The sequence below is a fragment of the Peromyscus californicus genome, unplaced genomic scaffold (assembly GCF_007827085.1).
Source record: "Peromyscus californicus insignis strain IS unplaced genomic scaffold, ASM782708v3 Scaffold_3__1_contigs__length_106647218, whole genome shotgun sequence".
Lineage (NCBI taxonomy): Eukaryota > Metazoa > Chordata > Mammalia > Rodentia > Cricetidae > Peromyscus > Peromyscus californicus.
Window position 1 is genome coordinate 27155178 of NW_026294551.1, and position 17312 is coordinate 27172489.

The 17312-nt window shown below is 48.4% G+C and overlaps 1 long non-coding RNA gene across 2 annotated transcripts; it reads left to right on the forward strand.

Moving 5' to 3' along the window:
- The first annotated feature begins 185 nt into the window (after window positions 1-185).
- Window positions 186-16954, forward strand: LOC128122740 (uncharacterized). 2 transcript variants are annotated; one of them, XR_008222476.1, is made up of 3 exons: window positions 186-296; window positions 1705-1738; window positions 14622-16954. It is a non-coding gene; the product is annotated as an uncharacterized LOC128122740 (long non-coding RNA). The 2 variants fall into 2 exon arrangements; XR_008222477.1 differs by having other exon boundaries at window positions 14721-16954.
- The last annotated feature ends 358 nt before the right edge of the window (window positions 16955-17312 follow it).

Below are 17312 nucleotides of genomic sequence, written 5' to 3' on the forward strand. Positions count from 1 at the left end.
GGCGGGAGCGCGCGCGCGCGCCCGCCCGCGGCCCCCGCGCGCTCGCGCCCCCCCCCCCGCGCGCGCGGTCGGGATCCCGACACCCCCCCCCCCCCCCGCCCCATACACACACACACACACACACACACACACCCATCCCCGGCTGTGGGGTCGGCGCGCATGCGCGGCCCTCGGCTCGGCCCGGGCGCACCTTTTCTCCCTCCTGCCACAATGTGAGCGCTCAGCCGCGCACAGAACTGCCGGCTGCCTGCTCCACCCCCGGCCCTCGCCCACTCCGCCCACTGCCGAGCGCCCAGGTAAGGCGTGGGCAGCGCATGCGCGTCGCTTCCGGGCCGGGGGGGGGGGGGGGGGGGCGGGGGGCGGAGGGGGGTAAGGGGTGAGGGGAGCGTGGTTGCCAAAAGGAAGCCTGAATGCTGAAGGCGAGGGATCTGGGGGCGGGGGGGGGGGTTGGCATCCCACGAACTAGGGAAAGATAAAAGTGAAAAGGGGGAGAAGGTGGAAAACGTGGGTCAGCGTGAGATTTGGAAGTAAATGTCTTTGACTTGCCGAATACGTTAAAAAAAAAAAAAAAACTTTTAAAAAAGTGTCGACCACCTTGTTGGAAGAGTGAGTGACACGGCGTAAATAAAAGCAGCGCAGCGACGGACTTATAAGCAGTCGTCACTCTCCAGATAAATGGGATCGCTGATAACAACTAGAGAAATTTAGAAACTGCCGTGATGGTCAGCAAAAAAAAGTGGATTGCTGCGCTTGTCCTGTGGTTAGGAATAGGGAAGTGTGTGTGTGTGTGTGTGTGTGTGTGTGTGTGTGTGTGTGTGTGTGTGTGTGTGTGCTGGAGTCCCAGAACTGCTGCAAGAAAGGAAGGCTCCACTGTAAGAAGTATGACCACATTATGACTAATTAGCATTAATCATTAATATAATTAATGGTACTATTAGCTAACAAGGTAGCATTTATCCGAGCTCAGAGCCAAGAGGGTGTCTGCAATTGAAAGTGCTTAGAGTACTAGGAAAGGAAATGGCGTGGCAAGGTGGAAGGCTCCATAGGGAAGACCCAAGGTCAGGATAACCCTTTCCCACCAGAAACAACTTCCTCAAGTTCTCCGCACCTTAGTTGGAACTCCTTCCATTATTTTTATATTTCCTTCTTTTATTTTGTGTGTGCGTGTGTTTATTTTGCCTGCATGCATGTCTGTGCTCCTGTGACTTTGTCAGATCCCCTGGAACTGGGGTTATGGATGGTCGTAGGCCACCAAGTAGATGCTAGGAATTGAATCCAGGTCCTCTGAAGAGTAACAAGTGCTCTGAACTCCTGAGCCTTCTCTCAAGCCTTCTTCTTCTATCATTCAGCACAGACAGTATTAATGTTCTTTGACTAAAGCTGACCCCCACGGCATGAAAACCATTCCCATATAGACGGGGCTAACTTTCTCCCAGTACATCAGCCACAACCCCCACTCACCCAGTTCCCCAGGGAAGAAAAGGACCTGAGTCTGGGACAAAGTTAAGAAAGAGATTGAAACTTTGTAAATACAGGGTCCAAGAGCTGACTCTGTCTTTGGCCCCTTCCAGAAACAGATGTTTGGATTTTATTATACTTAGACTCCAGGCTCCAGGGATCAGAGTTTTGGAACTTTGGTCCACATTCTTCAATAGTGAGTGCTTTCAGTGGATAAACACTAAAATCTATATCATGTTTCAACAGGTGGAGAGGATATCTTCAAGCAGAACGGGAGAAAGTAAGCACACGTAATAAAATTAAATTCAGTGTAAGAATGAACTTGAGGTCTGATGAACTCAGAATGTCTTCTTGGACACTTGACCCATTCCTCCACCCTCTCTGCTGGTCAGGCTGTCTTGTTTGGATGAGGGGTGTGTGGAGTGATGGCCAAAGAATGAGGTGACCTTCCAAGTGTTCCAACTCTCCATCCAGAGGCCAATTCTTTGGATGGACCCTAGTAATCACAGTATTAATTCAGTTTTCCATTTCAACTGGGCTTTATGGTTTCTCTTTTTTAATTATTACATTTTTGTTATTTGTGATTATATATGTGTGTGGTCGACCACCTCCTGTGTATAGAGGTCAAAGGACAGCTTGTAGGAGTCAGTTCTCTCTACCATATGGTCTGGGCATTGAAATCAGGTCCTCAGACTTGGGGACAAGAAGTTTGACCCAATGAGCCATTTTACCTGCCTCCTTCTATGGTTCCTGTGGGGACTTTATGTCCGTTATCTCATCAGATCTTCCAGCAGCTGCAAGAGCAGACAGAACAGGTATTCTTCCCAATGAGAGAAATTTAAGCCAAGGAACGTTTTGATGGCTTAGCCAGTCACCCAACCCAGTAGACAACAGAGTCAAACTAAGACCCAGGTTCCCTAGTTCCCACGGTGCTAGTCTCCTGGAGGATTTGATAACCCTACTCGAAAAAAACTGTCAAGGGCTGGAGAGATGGCTCAGAGGTTAAAAGCACTGGCTGCTCTTCCAGAGGTCCTGAATTCAGTTCCCAGCAACCACATGGTGGCTCACAGCCATCTGTAATGAGATCTGGTGCCCTCTTCTGGCATGCAGGCATATATGCAGATGGAATACTATGCATAATAAATAGATACATAATAAAAAATACTGTCAGCCGGGCGGTGGTGGCGCACGCCTTTAATCCCAGCACTCGGGAGGCAGAGGCAGGCGGATCTCTGTGAGTTCGAGGCCAGCCTGGGCTACCAAGTGAGTTCCAGGAAAAGGCGCAAAGCTACACAGAGAAACCCTGTCTCGAAAAACCAAAAAAAAAAAAAAAAAAAAAAAAAAAAAAAAAAAAAAATACTGTCACAGAGTCTTTAAAAAAAAAAAGAAAGAAAGAAAGAAAAAGGAAAAGATTTATTGGCTGGGTGGTGGTGGTACACGCCTGTAATCCCAGCGCTTGGGAAGCAGAGGCAGGTGGATCTCTATGAGTTTGAGGCCAGCCTGGTCTACAGAGTGAGTTCCAGGACAGCCAGGACTCCCTTTCTCGGGGGAAAAAAAAAAAAGAAAAAGAAAAAAAAATTTTTTTTATGTGCATTGGTGTTTTGCCTGCATGTCTGTCTGTGTGAAGATGCCAGATCCCCTGGAACTAGAGTTCCAGACAGTTGTGAGCCACATGGGTGCTGGGAATTGAACCAAGTCCTCTGGAAGAAGAGCCAGTGCTCTTATCTGCTAAGTCATCTCTCCAGCCCCTCACATATTCTTATTAAGTGAAAACTAGTACCTTTGGTGCATGGTAGAAAGGAATCCTAACTTTAGCTCTGTCTCTGTATCTTCTGTAATAGTTTTTTCCTTCTTTCTTTCTCTTGAGCCCTGGGACTTGCCTCTAGAAACTTTTACAGATCCATGTTTTGCAAGTGCTTGCTTGGGATTCAGGTCTAGCTAAGAAGGTCCAGCTAGAGAGCCCTGTTCCTCTGTTCTCTTTTTACTCTTTCCCCTTCACTCACCACAGGCAGGGGGTTGCCTCCCAATGCTGCTAATCCTGCAAATCACAAGAAAAGAACAAGTAGCAGGATCCCCACCCCACCCCCATCCAATGGCCACACTGAAGCTTGTCCCTCATTACAGGAGACTTCAGCGCACATCCATTCTGGTTTCTTGGTCTTGGATAACTCTTCACTAATTGTTTTTTTTTTTAATTAAGAGAGTGGGTAGAAGCCAACAGAAACGCACCCCACTTTTTTGGGACAGCTTCTTATGTAACTTACACTGGCCTCAGAAAGTCTAGGTTGCTAACAGTGACCTGAAGTCCTGATCCTTTTACCTCCACCCCCCAAGTACTGCAGTTATAGACATTTATCACCATGTCTGACCCCGAGGCCTCCCCCACTGCCTTTAATGGAAACAAGGTCTCACTATGTGGTCCTGGTTGGCCTGAGAATCCCAGTGTAGACTAGGCTAGACTCAAACTCACAGAGATCCAATTGCCTCCACCTCTGGAATGCTGGGATTAAAAAACGTGCACTACCACACCTGGGCCCAGTCTTTTTTCTTTAAATTATTAATTTTTATTTTATTTGCATTGGTGTTTTGCCTGCATTTATGTCTATATGAGGGTATCAGATCTTGGAGTTACAGACAGTTGTGAGCTGCCATGTGGGTGCTGGGAATTGAACCTGGGTCCTCCGGAAGAGCAGTCAGTTCTCTTAACCGCTGAGCCATCTCTCTAGACTCCCCCCAGCCCAGATTAAGTTTTTAACAGCCAATAAAAATAAGGTCCTAATTTTAAGAGTCAGATGGGCAGAGCTAAAACCTGGGTGTCCAGGGTCCAAGTCCAGGACATCTCTGACCCCATCCTGTAGTTTTTGCTGGATACCATACAAAGCAAATTTAACAGAACTGGTCTCTGCCCTCTGAAAGTTTGGACTCAAGTGGACAGCCAGGATGCCGACAAACATAAAAGACCAAAGTGATTTACAGTCAACACATGCCAATAAATAAATGAGTTGAGTAGATAAGGAGAAGCCCGTTTATCTGGTCTACTAGTACTCTTAACTCCAGGCAAAAAGGACAGTATTAGTAAACCAAGGTTTAGGGCTAATCTCAATCTGCCTACTTATTTTTCACAGATGGAAAAATATTTGTAGGCAGTAGAGAGATGGCTCAGCAGTTAGGAGTCCTGGTCTCTTTTAGAGAATCTGAGTTCGATTCCCAAGACCCAGGCAGCTCATAATCATCTGTAACTCTAGTTCTGACTTCCATGGGCACCAGGCATGCACATGATATATAGACATACATGCAGGCAAAACACTCAAACATATAAAACAAATAGGGCCAGGCATGGTGGTCCACACCTTTAATAGTTCTAGCACTGGGGAGGCAGAGGCAGGCAGATCTCTTATGAGTTTGAGGTTTGAGGCCAGCCAGGTCTACACAGTGAGACCTCTTTCTCCAAAAACAATAAAGATTAAAACAACAACAAATAGATAAAAAGGAAAGAAGTAGGAAGAAAGGAAGAAAAGATGATGGATCTCTGCCTCCCTCTCTCCTCCCAGTCAGTAGCATCTTCAGCGGTACCCTCCATGCTGGGTCTATAGTGATGCAAAAGAATAAACCAATTCAATATCCATTTTAGTGTTGGAACACCCAGTAAAGACACATCCGTACCTTGCTGGGCGGTAGTGGCTCACGCCTTTAACCCCAGCACTTGAGAGGTAGAGGCAGGCAGATCTCTGTGAGTTCTAGGCCAGCCTAGTCTGCAGAGTGAGTTCCAGGATAGCCAGGACTACACCAAGAACTGCTGTCTCAAAAAACAAAGTAAAAGCCGGGCGGTGGTGGCGCACGCCTTTAATCCCAGCACTCGGGAGGCAGAGCCAGGCGGATCTCTGTGAGTTCGAGGCCAGCCTGGGCTACCAAGTGAGTTCCAGGACAGGCGCAAAGCTACACAGAGAAACCCTGTCTCGAAAAAAAAAAAAAAAAAAAAAAAAAAAACAAAGTAAAAATAAAATAAACAGACAAGATACATCCTTACCTTTGCCTAATGGCCAGTTCCCATAGTGGAGAGGTGGACTTTTAAATTTGAGAGACTTTGGTCTTGCCCTAAGATCAATGGTTCTCAACCTTCCTAATGCTGTGACCCTTTAATACAGTTGCTCATGTTGTGACCCCAACCATACAACTTCATAACTGTAATTTTGCTACTGATATGAATCGTAACGTTAGTATCTGTGTTTTCTGATGGCCTTAGGTGACCCCTGTGAAAGGGTCATTCGAAGTCCACGGGTTGAGAACGGCTGCTCTAGAGAAATGAGGCCACCACCTACAAACCTTCACTCCCTAGCTCACTAAGGAAAGGCAGAGAGGAACCCTGGCCTTAGTGTACTGGGCCCAAATTCCTCCTTAGGGTTTGGCCTCTGTCTGTAGCAGAGGCCTCTAAGACCCTTAGGCTGCAGTTGTATGGGAATCTTCAAAGAGGTTCATTCTGTTAGGTAGTAGGGTTAATTTGTTTGTAATTGATGGGACATGTGCCCCAGAGGCATGCACTGAGGTCCAATTGAGATTTTTCTTTAATTGGAATTAATTAATTTAAGAGAGCAGCCGAGAGGGGCTGGAGTCAGTGCCAAACTCTGTAACCCTAAACCAGCCAACCCACCCAACCGGCTGTACCACCTGAGAAGTGTCTAGAAGTTCTCAAGAGGAGACCCGGGAAGCAGGGCCAGAATTGGGGGCTGCTAGGGAATTCTGGGCACCTCAGATTTCAAAGCCCTTGAGGCTTGATTCTTGAAGACTCTACCGGGTAACTTGGTAGCTGGAAAAAGGAAAAAGAAGGTCAAAGGAGATCTGTGAGATTACCAAGCCCGGGAACGGGCTGGAAGAGCAGTGATTGGCAGAGGAGAGAATAAAGGAACCGCTGGAGGATCTGCCTAAGAAGAAGACCTTGTGAGCCGAGTCAGAGGAGGGAGAGGAGCCTGTTTGTGGAGTTGTGGGGGCGGACAACACGTTGCCCGAGGACTCAGCCTTCAGAGGTATTAATTAAACCCAGACCTGCGGTTGTTAACGGAGCTGTGGCAGCTTTTCATAGGAGTTGGGTTAATAACAATAACAATAACAATTAAGGACCAGGAGACCTTATCTGGAGCAAGTTTTTCTTAGAGGTTGTACCAGTAAGTCTTTAATTCCCCCAGCCCCTCGGGGGCCCCATTTCCTAGAAAGTAACTAAGGGTTTGAGGATACCTATTGTCCTTTGGTACCTGAGGATGCAGCTGGAATCCCTTTCCAGCCCTCAAGGCCTATGGTTAGGTGGCTTTGCTCATTTCTCAGGAATAAAAGCCCCAGATTTCTTTTAAGGTTTCATGGGGGGCGGTGTGTGTGTGTGTGTGTGTGTGTGTGAGATTTTGGCTGAACTGGAGTAGGGGCTGGCTCAGCTGCTCAGAGCACTTAACTGATTTTTCAGAGAACCAGGAATTGGTTCCCACTCCCCACAGCAGCTCACAGCCACTGGCTAATTCTAGTTCCATGGTTTCTGATACCCTCTTCTGGCCTCCACAGATATAAGGCACTCATGTGGAGTATACACATACATGCAGACACTCCAACATACTCACAAAATAAAGGTAAATTAAAAAAAAAAAAATTCGGGCTGGAGAGACAGCTCAGAGGTTAAGAGCACTGGCTGCTCTTCCAGAGGTCCTGAGTTCAATTCCCAGCACCCACATGGTGGCTCACAACCATCTGTAATGAGATCTGGCGCCCTCTTCTGTGTACATAATAAATAAATTTTAAAAAAAAGATTTCATAAGCTGTTAAAGTATTTTGCATTGTTTAGTCTCTGAAAGGATACTTAAAAGAGTGCGGACATGTAGGTACCAATACCACAAGATGCCCAGACAACTTTGATGTGAAAACTGATGTCTGGCTGAGAGCACTAGACAGGTCAGTGGGAGGAGACCAAGACATATTCGGAGTAGGGAGCTGAGAAGTGCTACTAGGAGCCAAGGTTGTGGGCTGCAGGGAGGGAGAGATCTGGCCGGCACAGTGCCAAGCCCTAATGGTCAGTCATGGTAACCTAGCCAGGCACGGTGGTGCACCCCCTTTAATCCTAGCACTTGGGAGCAGAGGCAGGTGAATCCCTAAGAGTTCAAAACTAAACTGCTTTGCATAGTGAGTTCCAGGGCAGGTAAGGCTACACAGAGAGACTGCCTGGGGCGGGGTGGTGGGAGGAAAGAAAAGAAAAAATTGAAGGGGGCGGTTCAGGCAACTAATCCACAGACCGTGGAAGGAAATTTAGAATGAGGAATTGGGGGTGATGGATCAGCAGGGGAGGAGGATGCTAGATGAGGCACCTATAATGGATCTTTGGGGAAAAGGCTTTGAGCAAACTTTCTTGTCAATGGAAAGACCAGCCTTGTAGATTCAAACCATAGCCGGTTACAACAGCTCATACTCACCAACCTAATGCATATCCCGTAGGGGGTGAGAACTGACATTATCCTAGACTGCAATGTAGAACATGCTTTGTACAGTATGCAGTTGGATTGATTGATTGATTCAGTTTTGAAAGATGGTCTTTCTGTGCAGTTCAGGTTGGGTTCCAACATGGAATCCTGCTTCAGCCTCCCAATTGTGGGGTTACCCATATGGGCCACCATGTCCATCCAGCACCCGTTTTCACAAGAAAGCAGGGTACCAATCTCAATATACTCCAACAGAATGAGTATGCTGAGGGCTCTTTAGATCCCGAGGAACAAGGCTGCACCCCCCATTAGTGGAGGGGCTTGTCTGTGCTTGTGAAACCCAGAGCTGGGCAGCTAGGGTCTGTGTCGTAAGACAGCGGTGCCCTCTCTTCTGACCCCCATCCTCCCCAGAACCATTGCCTGCCTTCTCCCCTCTGGTTACCACATAAAACTATTTGTAAAGAAGACGCTGGAACTTTCTGGAATTGAATACCAATTTACCTTGTAAATTGCACCACAGGGACAAAGTGAAATGTTACTTTGTGATGCTAGGGAATGGAATGTTCTGGTTAATCAAATAACCGGTTAATAAAGCACTATTTTGGACAGGTAGTAATATTTGGAATGTACTTACATTAAAATTGCTCACTGTTTATCGGAAATCCAAATGTCACTGGCTGACTTCCGTTTTATTTGGGCAACCCTGCTGATAGGCAAACGGCTAGATCTGTACCTATGGAGGTACTTAGAGAAGAAATCAATAAGAGAAAGAGAACAGGGGCTTGTTGGCGCCTTAGTAGAAAGTGAGGACAAAGGAGATGGTTAAATATGTGTAATGGCGTCTAAGAACCCCAGAGCAGGTCACTCCCAAATCAGTCAGGTGCATGTCATCACACTGGGTACCTGCCTGAGACATTACCATGTCTTCAAATGGCTGAACGTCAAGTTAAACAGTGTTGCAGAAATCTCGGGGGTAGGGTGTGGTAAATAAATAAATAAATGGCAAATAATTAAAGAAGTATCATAGATGGTAGTGGCAGCTCATGTTGGTAATCCCAGCTGAAGCAGGAGGATCACCCTGAGCTTGAGGCAAGCCTGGGCTACATTTCCAGGCAAGCCTTGGGTACAAAGTGAGATCTTCTCTCCAAAATCCAGAATAAATAAGTAAACATCATCTACTCTTTAACACCCAGAACAAATCTCAGGAGAAACGAGGGATAGATGCAGGCAGTTTCCAGTCTTTCATTTCTGTATGTCAACAGAGGCAGTGGGGCACATTATCCTGAGAATCGGAGTATCACGGAGTATCACGTTTTCTTCGTGTCAGAGAACCCCGGGTGCTCGGCTGTCTCCTTCCTTCCTGTGTTGATGAGCCTCATCGTGGGCTAGGTTCTGTTCTTAGCACTGAGCACCAAGATATTTGGTTGGGTGGTGGTGGCCCACTCCTTTAATCCCAGCACTCTGAGAGGCAGAGGCAGGTAGATCTGTGAATTCGAGGCCAGCCTGGTCTACAGAGTGAGCTCCAGGACAGCCAAGATGACACAGAGAAACCCTGCCTTGAACCCCCCACACCCAAAAAAAGATATTTCCAGTTTACTGAATGGCTCATCCTGTCCTAAGTTTCATCACTGTGACCCCATATAATCTGAATAACTAAGGAAGAGGTGGGTATCCCTCTTTTACACAAGAAAACTAAGGTACAGAGACCACGAGCAGGAAATGACGTAGGTCACATTGTTCTTACACAGCAGAGGCGAGAGCGAACTGGGACGGTCAGAGCCCATAACTGTGATTTTCTTTCCCAAAGATAGTTTTTCAGTGTGGATATGTGAGTGCCTACATGTATATATATGCACCATATGCATACTTAGTGCCTGGAAGAGGCTGTCAGATCCTCTGGACATGGAATTATAGCTGGTTGTGACTTACCATATGGGTGCTCAGAATTGAACCCCGGTCCTCTGCAAGAGCAGACCACTGAGCCATCTCTCCAGTCCCCACACCAGCTCTTTTAGCCACAGTGCTGTACTGCCTAGCACCCCAAGCTCAGATTTCTTCAGATATTTTCCCCCCAAAAGACCCACATCCACGTTTCTGAACCTGTGAATATGTTACCTTACATTGCAAGAGGGACTTTACAAGGTGATTCGATTAAGGAGTGTGGAGATTGTACTGGATTCTAAGGGTTCCAGTGCCATCACAAGAGTCCTTAGACTGAGACAGACGTGTTGGAGTCTGAGATACAGTTAGGGAAGCAGGATTGAAACCACGGGATGCTGGCTATGGAGAGGGAAAGGGATGTGAGCTGAGGAATGTGGGCTGCCCTGAAAAGCAGAAGTAGGCAAGCAAGGACCCATTTCTCCCCATTTCTGACACAGTGCTGTCTGCTGCAGCCAGTGAGACTTCTGGCCTCCAGATCAGAAGGCAACACATTTGCGCTGCATTATGCTTCCCAGTCTGTGGTGATTTGCTAGAGCAGCCTCAGGAAATACATCTAGCTCTCCACAGAACCCTGAACTGTTTGGTAAGACATTCTGGGACTTGCCCAAACCTGGGGTCAGCTTCACTGTTCCTTGACTCCCCCATGTTGTACAGGTTGACCGTCTCCAGCATCTGTCACAGGCCATGCTCCTTCATCTAAGCTTTCTCCGTATCATGTCTTCCACCTGGAACACCCCGTCCTTGTTTACCTGGCAGAGACCTTGTCTTTTACATCTCAGCTCAAGTGCAGCCTCTTCTGGGAAGCCTTCCACACTTCCTCAGAGGGCTTTGGGCCACTTCCTCTGTGGTCCACTACATTTTGTATTCACTCGGGTAAAAACAGTACCCGAATTTTAAGGACCTCTCTAGTCCCTCCCTGGAGTGTAAGCTATTTGAGAAGAATAGGGTTTCCTCTTTCATTGTTGGTATCCTTTAGCAGCCATAAATGAAGGCCGCTAAGGGCTAGGCTCTTTCTTGACCACCAGCATGCCCTGCACCAGTGATGTGGTACTCTGACTCCATTTTCCCACCAGTCGTGTGATTTGTCAAACGACCACTCTCTTTCCTAACAAGAGATGAGGGTAGAGGAAATGAGACCGTGTGTCCGTGTTAAGAGGGAAAGGCGCTGGGCTGGAATGTAGCCCACTGAGGTGGTAGAGTGCTCATCTAGCAAACGCAAAGCCGTGTGTTTGATCAGCAGCAGCGTACGAACTGAGTGTGGTGGTGCACACCTGTAAGCCCAGCACTGAGGAAATGGATGCAGGAGGATCAGAACTCATGACAGCCTGTCTCGAAGGAGAAGGAGGAGGGAGAGAATGATGACAAGGTGGGGGGGGGGGAGATTATAATAATCTGATAGTTCCCACTGCATACACAGCTTCCTCTTCAGGTCTCACTCTCTTGGACTGAGACATGAGTCTGGAGAGGAGCTTCACAACAGAGGGCCATGTCTGCCCTGCTCTTTCCTTATCACATCTGCAGCATTTACACTGTTCCGTCTCAGGTGAGTTCTCCCAGGTTGACAGGTGACAATCCTGCAGAAGGCTTTCCCACATTCTTTGGATTCCTGAGTTCTTCCTAAGGTGCACACTGCTATTTGGAACCACTGGGACCACAGGTTTCCCCATAGGTAATTGAACTCCATTTCAAGGTATTGTGAAAGATGTCGTGCAATCTCCAGACTGTTCCCAGGGCTCTCCATGATGCATCTAAAGGCAGGGATTCTGTCTACCAGGAATTTAATTGCTGTTGTACAATATGTTTCTCCACCCAAACAAGCTGTGGACCTTAATGACTCCAGTGGCCACCTTTCAGTGCACACTCTCCCAGATTTAATGAGGAGCAAAAGGAAAAAAAGGCTCCATCAAGTCCTACAACAATTCATCCCTGTGCTCGGGGTTCTAAGAGACTCTAAAATGGGCTTGCTCTCTACACATTTACACCCTGCCCAGGGAACCAGGACTCAGGTGGGTTATGCAGCTGGACAGTATCAGGTGTGGTATAGTCAAATATATCACGAAGCACACCTTATGCAGTGGAATTAGAATTCAGAGAACGGAGAGTTCAACCGGGGCTTGACAAGATGGGGAAGGTGGTATAAAGGACACAAAGCTGAGCTGAGGAGCTGTGGAATGAAAGGCAGATGGGAAGAGGGTGTGACTGACGGTAAACTGAGGGCAGCCTGATGTAGGGACTCACTGCTAGGTTCCCCGGGGAAGCGGAAAGGAAAGGGATGGGGGTGGGGAAGAGGAAAGAGGAAGCAGGGGAGAGAGAAAGGAAAAAAGGAAGAAGGAAGAGGGAGGAATGGAGAGAAGGAGGGAGGGAAAGAAGGCAGGGGTAGAGGGAGGCAAAGAGGGCTGGGGAAGGAAGGAAAGGGAGGAGGAAAGGAGAGAAGAGAGGAAGGAAGAAGGAAACGAGTGGAAGGAAGAATGGGAGGAAAGAAGGGAGGAGGGAAAGGAAGGGACTCTTACCACCACCCCTTTGTTGAGGGGCATTTTTTTTTTTAGAGACAGGGTTTCTTGGTGTAGCCTGGAACTCACTCTGTAGACCAGTCTGGCCTCGAACTCACAGAGATCCACCTGCCTCTGTGTCCCAAGTGCTGGGATTAAAAGTGTGCACCACCACCGCCCATCAGGACTCTTATCCCTATAGTGACCTGCCCTTTGATTTGGGAAACTCCACACTTGGGACAGCATTTTGACCATGTTATTTCTCATGCCTGTCTCACTGTCTAGCCTCAAACACTTCCACTGCTGCCAGGGAAGCCTGAAAAGGGACTGCTTTCCTGGGCACAGCAGCTTCTCCCTTAGCATTCTCAAGAGCCATCCCAGTTTCTTGACCCTGGGTCAAGGTGCTTTGGAGACAGAGCCACAAAGTTGCGGGGAGAGCCCCAAGTATGAGAGGACCCTAGAAGATCATCAAGAGACTAACACAGCATGTCCCAGCTCCCATCCGCTTCCCAGTTATCACACCCTCTCAAAAGTCTCCACATGGGATGTTGATGCTTAGGGAAATGAGGCTGAACAGATTCAAAGGCTTCTTGCTTATGTTGGTTGATAGGAGTTGTGCATTTAGAGTAGAGAACATTTCCTAACTTGGGGTGTTGTCTGGGGCAGATAAGCAAGAAGGGGTCATTTGTAGCATCTTGCCTTACTGAGACAGTTGGAAGACTTTTCTTCTGATTACACTGGCTAAACACCCACCCCACCTCTAACAACCACAGGAGGAGTTAGAGTCTTCCTTCACGGACAAGTCTCACACCACACACAGGGGGAACCGCCTACCACTGTAGTTAGAGCCAAGGAGAGTGGATTTCTTTCCCCACAAGATGGCTGCCCTCTGGGTCAGGGCATGGGAGCTGTTATTTCCTAACTGGGCGAAATGGTAAGGGCCATTTGCAGCCCTTCATAACTTCCATTGTTTAAAGGGTGTGTGGGCAAGCTGAGCATGTTCATGTGTCCACATGTGTCTCGAGGTCAGGCATCAACACTGTATGTCTTCCTCGGTCGCTTGCCATCTTGGCAAGCCTGACTGACCAGCAAACCCCAGACAGTCTCCGGGGCTGTGCCTGGATGACAATGTGGGCCTCCAGTGGATGCTGGAGATAGAATCAGGTCCTCATGCTTGTTTGGCAAGCATTTTACAATCCAAGCCCAGCCTCCAAAGAGCTTGGTTTTTTGTTTGTTTGTTTGGTTGGTTGGTTTTTCGAGGCAGTGTTTCTCTGTGCAGTCCTGGCTGTCCTGGAACTAGCTCTGTTGACCCAGATAGGCTGGCCTCTATCTGCCTCTACCTCCCATGTGCTGGGATTAAAGGTGCGTGCCACCACTGCCCAGTAAGGGCTTTTTTTTTTTTTAACACAGAAATTTTAGACTCTAATTCTGCTCATTTCCTGTATCACTTCAGAGGATGCTGAATTCAGGAATGGAGAAACATTTTCCACTGGAGAACAATGTGGTGCCTTCAGGGTCATGCCATGGGAACATCTCATTAGAACGCTCTCCATTCCTCCAAGCAAGGCATCACTTTGTGATGTGAAGAGCTGAGGAAGGAAAGCTCTATGAGACCACAGTGAGCAGCGCAGCCGTGAGCTTGCTCTGTCTGTCTCCCTTAGTGTCTATCCTCCCTGGTCAAGCATGCCCCTCACTCTGCGGCAGGAGGCCTACCTTCCCCCAACATCAAAAGAGCTACTTTGTGACTATCACAGGACCTGGTCCATAGCCTCTATAATGTACATGCTTGTCAAATGAATTGGCTATAAACATGGAAAGGATTCCCTTGAAAAGGTTTGTGGTGTTGTTCAGATGTTGACAGTTAGGTTACTGATATTTGTGTGCTGTGAATGGGAAGGGACACTACTGGGCAGTAAGAATGAAACTTGTGTCGGGGCTCTGAAAACCCCTAGAAGCTCATATTGTATCTAATGAATCGTCTTATGGTGGTCTGGTATGGTAGGGTCACACTGAGTCTTATGGTGGTCTGGTATGGTAGGGTCACACTGAGTCTTATGGTGGTCTGGTATGGTAGGGTCACACTGAGTCTTATGGTGGTCTGGTATGGTAGGGTCACACTGAGTCTTATGGTGGTCTGACACAGTAGGAAGCTCCAGGGATGGCTTTTGTAGCTGAACACTGGATGATTTGGCTGCGTGGGTGTCAAGACACTGGCAGGAGTTCTAGTGAAATTTGCCTATTTATTTATTTATTTATTTATTTTCTTTTTAATTTCCCGAGACAGGGTTTCTCTGTGTAGCCTCCATGGCTGTCCTGGAATTCGCTTTGTCGACCAGGCTGGCCTCGAACTCACAGAGCTCGATTTTTTTGTGTGAACCTCCAGAGATGTAGCAGACTGATGGCCGAGGTACAGCTGGCATAACCCCTGCCAGGGAGGAAGAAGATGTCTCCGGACTCGGCTGAGGAGTTCTTCAAAGAGAAAGATTTGTCTTTCTCCTGAGAGCCTCCTGAGAGCGGAGAACATGTCTCCTGTGTTGCACTGCAGAGCTAAGTAGCCCACCTTGCTCACAGTAGCCGCTTGATAAGTGCCAGCTTCGTGAACACACAGCAGGGCTGGCTCTGGGAGCTGTGGGTCCTGGGAGTGCTTGTGGGGGCTGCTTATCACCTTCTCTCCTCCCGCTTCTGTGGCCTACTTGTTGACCCAGTTTTCCTTTAAGCCAGAAGATGTTTCTAGGGGCCGCTGCTCTTGAAGTGACATGTGCAAGTGGAGAAGGAGACAGGACCTCAGCCTGCACGTTGGACCACTCCCTTCCTTCTCCAGCGGGTGCCCACTGGGCCCGAATCCATGTGTTTTGTAGGATTCCACTCAACCCCTTACCTACTCATCAGTCTTCCAGTCACATTCCCTCCAGCCCTTCTCCCTTTCATCTCATCCCAGCAAGCAGAGACTCGTCGTCACTGGAAGCTGGTGTTACCAAAATGTGCACACAACCACGCGGACTCACACAGCGCACGCGGATACACACACCTTTCTCAGTCTATGAGCCTTTGTCTGGCCCTTTGCTGTGGGGCCTGGCCCATCTTTATGAGATCTAGGCTCTTCCTATCCCAGGATGCTGAATCTGGCCTCTGATGGACAGAGCTGGGCATTTTGCACGTCTCCAGCCTTGCCTTCCCTTGGGGGCTTACAGAAGATCCACCCATATGGCAGAACCTTCCAGAGAGACTTGAAACCAGGAGCCTGACCTCATGATGCCCGCAGCACCTGGCACAGAAGGTCCCAGCTCTGATGTCCTGGCCCCAGCCCAGTTCTCTCTTCTAGAATCCACACCTTCTCTGGCTCTCCTCCAATCCTACAAAATCAGCCCCAGCTTGGAGAGAATAAGCATGGCCTCATGAAGGGCATGGTAAGGAAAGAAGAGGTCTCTGCTGAAGGACCTCGGCCAACTCACTCCTTGCTAGTGTGTCTCAGTTTCCCCTGGAGAAACTCTGCCCATGCATCCGTGGTTACAAAGGATCTCAGAACTGCCAGAAAACCCTAGTTATGTCCTGCTCCCTTGCTGCTGGGAGCCACCCGCCCTACCCCTTGCTAGTTGATGACGCTTGCCCAGCCAGGCAGGGTCCTGCAGGATGGAAGTTCCAAGAAGCCCGAGCAGGAATAATAATGATAATCATCAACAGTGACGGCGGGCGGCGTCTTAGCCACCCGGGAATGCAGGGCCCCACGCCCTGTGCCTCACACCCCAGGACACGGCAAGGGCTCTTTTCCCTGCATTTTATTGCAACGATCCCACACTCTGCCATTCCCAGCCCAACCCATCCGAGTTTCCAGCAGCTTCAGTCCAGCCACCAGCCTCATCTACCACCCAGGCTCCATGGGAAGATTTGACTTAACGAGACCAAGTCAACAGTAGAGAAGGATGCCCAGCTGCTCGGAAACTCCAGGCTTTCCCAGAGAAGCTACCCACCCGCCCCTGGCCCCGGGCACTTTCCCACAGACTCATCTGTGTCTGGTCAGTACAAAGGCCAGAAGCCTTGCAAGTGTCGTTCTGAATCTCTATTTCCAAGTCACTCACTAACAGGCCCTAGACAAGTTTTGTCTTGACTTCTACTTACCTAGAAACTTTCCAAGGCTTGTACTGCTCATGAGTGAGAAACGGGTCTAGATTAGGGAGAACATCTCTCGTTTCCGATACACATTAGCAAGCCTTCATATCTCCCATATTCTTCACTCGCCAGGCTGAGGTAACTACCCAGTGCGCCGCACGCGTCCCCTGCTTCTCCTTTTGTGGGGTTGGTTCCTTCTTTGGGAATGCCAATGCCTCCATCCCTCCTTGATCAGATTCTCTGACCCTTCAAGGCCAGGCCTTGACTCATGACTCTGACTCCCACCCCACTCTGCTTCCTCTTCATCAGAACCTCTCAAGTCCCTATCCATCTGTGCCATAGTTATCTTCACATCTTAACTTATCCACCAGGTCATCTGTGCCCTGGCGTCTCCTCCATGCTCGTTGGTACAAGACTTTCCAGCCAAGGCATAAGCTCAATGAAGATGTGTTGGATATAAATTGTGGAGGAGAATCATTTCTACCCTGTTAAATTCCTCACACAAATGTACTTTTAAATGGAACGCATAATTATTTTTACTACAAAATGTAATTGGTGTGGAGAGAGAGAAAAGAACAAGAACCCCACCCTACCTTTCTTGTCAGGTGGGCTCCAGACACCTAAACCTCAGTGAAGACTTCATCCCTGGGGCTTTGGCCCGTAGGCTGACACATGTAATGCTTTCTATGACCAGTCACTGACCCAATTCATTATTGGCCTCTGTCTAGAAGGAGGTATGCTCTTCCTTCCATAGAGAAAGACAGCTCCCCTCTTTCATCCCCAGCAGCCTCCATGCCCCATAGGACTCATATACCACAGGGACCCCTAGGTTCACATGGTGTTAAGAGATCAAGAATTGAGCCGGGCG